The sequence below is a fragment of the Dendropsophus ebraccatus genome, chromosome 14, assembly GCF_027789765.1.
Source record: "Dendropsophus ebraccatus isolate aDenEbr1 chromosome 14, aDenEbr1.pat, whole genome shotgun sequence".
NCBI lineage: Eukaryota > Metazoa > Chordata > Amphibia > Anura > Hylidae > Dendropsophus > Dendropsophus ebraccatus.
The window spans coordinates 14,884,466-14,888,769 of NC_091467.1; positions in this window are offsets into that span (position 1 = coordinate 14,884,466).

Below are 4,304 nucleotides of genomic sequence, written 5' to 3' on the forward strand. Positions count from 1 at the left end.
GGATAAGGGCCCAGTTCTCCCTATCCTGACCTACTCCAAAAAGTCACAGCATATTATTCCACTTAAAGGAACACTAGACATTACCCTCATTGAGCTTCTGCTGACTTGTCCTGTGTTATAACTATTTTATTCCCTGTGCAGTCGTGTCTTACTGTCTTCCATGCAGCTATGGGATGGAGAAAAATTCATTGGAAAATCAATTATTATTTATTTCTAACAATAGAAAACATGAAACCTGGAAAAAAAAAGTTTCTTTCATATCGACTGGTGTCATACATATGTAATTTGCTTCTATTTAAAAATCTCCAGTCTTCCAGTACTTAGCAGCTGCTGTATGTCCTGCAGGAAGTGGTGTGTTTTTTTCCAGTCTGACACAGTGCTCTCTGCTGCCACCTCTGCCCATGTCAGGAACTGTCCAGAGCAGCAGCAAATCCCCATAGAAAACCTCTCCTGCTCTGGACAGAGGTGGCAGCAGAGAGCACTTCGTCAGACTGAAAAAATACACCACTTCTTGCAGGAAGACTGGAGAATTTTAAACAGAAGTAAATTACACATCTATATAACTTTGACACCAGTTAGAGTACCACTTTAATGTTGTTGTACTGTCTTTTCCTCAATGTTGGTGGTTGTCCTCTTGTTTTCTGGCTGTCCAGGCATAATGAGAATTGTGTGGTCCCAGCTCTCCCTTGGTCCCTGCCTGTGGTTCCTGCCCTGTGTCTGCTGTTCCTGGTTCCTACTGCCTGAGGTTCCAGTCTGTGACTACTATCCCGGTTCCAGCCATGAGCCCTGTTCAGTCCCAGCCTGCCTGCCTACCTGTCTCCAGCTGCACCTCGCCTGTCGCCACTAGCAAGCCAGGGTCCCCTGCCGCAGCAAGAGCATCCCGCCTTGCAGTGGGCACTGGTAAAGACCAGCAGCCCCTTGGATCAGGCTCCCTGGTGCGGCTTACGCCATCGCTAGTGGTGGTACAGCGGATCCACGACTCCAGTTGTTACACCTGTGTATATGTGTGTGTGTGTGTCAGCTCTTACACATACAGGAAGAATACAAGCCGAAGAATCTGCTCACAGAAGAGACAGGTACTTTGAGTCAGGGGAGTTACTTTAAGGACAACTCCGGCGCTGATAAAAAAAAACAAAAAAAAAAACTGAAGCTGCAGTTGGTGCCTTCAATTTTTCTCTACTTCCTGGTTTGGGCTTTCCCATGATGCACTTAGTCTCCTGTGATGTCTAACTGACTCTGTAGATGGCTTGCTCAGCCAATCAGAGCTGAGCAACTTGCATCATCTGACAAAGAGAGGCTGGCCTAACAGGGCTTAGACCCGCCTCCCTCTTGATGATGTCATTGTCACAAAATGGCTGCCACAGAAAAGCCTGGGGTCAACAGTCATTAGGTAATATTGAGTTTACTTCACTTCCTGGTGGTGGTGGGGGGGGGTTGAGGGGGGGAAATAGGGAAGGGGGGGCAGATAGGTTATTGAAGCATATTACAGTTATATAACTTTGTAATGTGTTTCAATGACTGGAAAAAAAATTTCACCGGACTTGTCCTTTAAAGGAGTTATCCAGCGAAAATTATTTTCTTTCAAATTAACTGATATCAGAAAGTTGTAGAGATTTGTAATTTACTTCTCCATTCTTCCCATACTTATCAGCTGCTGTATGTCATGCAGGAAATGTTTTATTTTCATTCTGATACTGTTCTCTGCTGACATTTCTGGCCGAGACAGGGACTGTCCAGAGCAGTACAGGTTTTCTACGGGGATTCATAGAAAACCGAGACAGAGTTCCTGTCTCGGCCAGAGATGTCAGCAGAGAGCACTGTGTTAGACTGAAAATAAAACAACATTTCCTGCATGACATACAGCAGCTAATAAGTACGGGAAGACTTGATTTTTTAATAGAAGTAAATTAACAAATCTATATAACTTTCTGCTATCAGTTGATTTGAAAGAAAAAGATTTTCGCTGGAGTACCCCTTTAACTCTGCAGCCAATCATTGTATGGACTCCTCTACTACATCACTGCTCTCCTGGTCTCTTAGGGCAGAAATTAGATCTTCAGCAAAAGTATAAAACTATATATATATAAAAAGGTAAAATATTTGTATAAACATATCTGATATCGCCATGTGCCGAATGGACAAGCTATGAAAGTAAAGTGGGAAATGTATTAATCATGGTGAATATCTACTCCAGTGTTCCGTAGATGTTATAGAGGTCAATATATGCAGGAAGGAAAATGAAGACTGGGTGGCCAAAAATGATTGAAAGTTCTAGAAGTAAAAACGGATAAAAAAAAAATTAAATTGTAAAAGAAAATAAAGATTAAAAATGAAGGGTCTTAACATAGTTAGTCGTACTCGGCAGCTACTCACCCTCCCTTCCCCCATTTAAGTATGTGTTGAAGGCTCTGGTATTTTTCATTGAAATAAAGAGCAGCAATCCTTTCTATTATACGATATACACAATTCTCAGCTGCCCATTAACACATCATAACTCATAACACTGCCTACAGCTTCCATCTCTGTGCGTTTAACCCTGGCATTTCTCCTGTTCGCTCACACACATTCCTGGGAATGTTACTGCACGGATAACAATGGAACAATAACAAACGCTAATTCATGCATTTCTATTTTCTTTGGAATCTTTGTATGCAAAGTTTTCAGCTAACTTTATTAACTCCTTCTGTGGTGTCCCACCACGGTTGTTGCTATTGGTTACACCCTTCGTAAAAGCCTGTACATTTAAGTGTGAGTGGTGTTGTAGTAGTACCAGGGTTTTGCCACAAGACGTCGTTATTGCAAGTATGTATACTCAGTTATTGCACAGCTGTAGTACTCAAAGGGTTATTGTTTATTTGTGTACCACATGGATCTGTACGGAAATTAGAGTTCTTTCTTCTTCTCACCTATCATCTCTCTCTTTGCTTTTCGCATACGCACTCCTCACTCATTCACAGCACACCTTACATGTGCTGTAGGAGGGAAGTCACATGGGTAGAGGAAGTGTAGGGTCTTTTGTCTTTAGACTCTGTAGAGGAAGGATACAAGCTAGGACGCTCCCTACAGTGGTCCAGTTGGGCCCTGGTCCTTGTCAGGTGCCCAGTCTAGGTGGTGGTCTAGACACACGACACATGTACCTAGACACAGTTTCTTCTCCAGTAACTCCACTCAACACTATGCAGTGTTAAGCTTCCACTAGAGAGGACAAGTCAGGGATCATCCTAACCCACGCCATGGACCAGGAGAGACACAGTGCAGGACAGTATCCATAGAAAGTAAAGGATATGATCCAGATAGAGCAAAGTTGCTAGAAGCCTATAAACTCTATCTTGCAGCGCTGGTGTAAGCAGGGAACCCTCAGCATTCCGCTCATCCCAGGTAACAAGGTCTGGGGCCTGTGTCACCCTCTAGGACGGGTCACTTGACACTGGTGGGCAATAGGTGGTGCAAAGACCAAAGGGTCAAAACACAGGCAGAAGTATTCTCTTTACTCTCAAGTATTCTTCTATTTCTACCTCCAGTACTACTTGGGTTGGGACTCTCAGCATCCTCCTCTCTACTCTTCTGATCTTCTCTTCTACTTCCCATCGTGAAACTCAGTTAGCACCACTCCTTCTACTTGCAATACAGATCTGGATGCTAAAGTATTAAGTATCTAATCAAGTGTAAAGTATTGTCTCAAGGCAAAGCTGTATTATCTACTGCCTACCTCAAGTATCTTCAGAGTAAACAAGATGATAGTTATGCTAAAGAGACTCTGTGGTTCCTCATCAAGCACCGACACAGCACACACACACTCCTTGGGTCATCTCCCCTTTCTGTGGGTGGCAGTACCAATAGTCCGGGTGGGTCACTACTCCTCTCCGGACCACCGTGATAATTGCTCAAGGGACCCCGCAACAACCCGGCAGGTCACTGTCCACAGGGGAACAAGGTATAACCGGCCTATTGAAAAAAAAGCAGGTGTGCCATCATACCTGTGTGCCCAACCGGCACTGGCGTCACAACAAACTACCATCACTGGGCTAGGTTATATCTCGGCCAACCACCATAGCACTGGCGTCACACCTAACCATCTGGCAAGTGATCGGAAGGAAGAAGTATCAGCCGTTCCTCTTTATCCCTTAAAACTTTTCACCGAAGCCGCACGATCCATTGTGTGAACTGACATGTCTTGTGCGGCCGCTATTAACTGCGACATGTCACTTTTTCGATGGAATCCTGGCCGGAGCATATACTATGGGGGAGATTTATCAAACATAGTGTAAAGTGAAACTGGCTCAGTTGCCCCTAGCAACCAATCA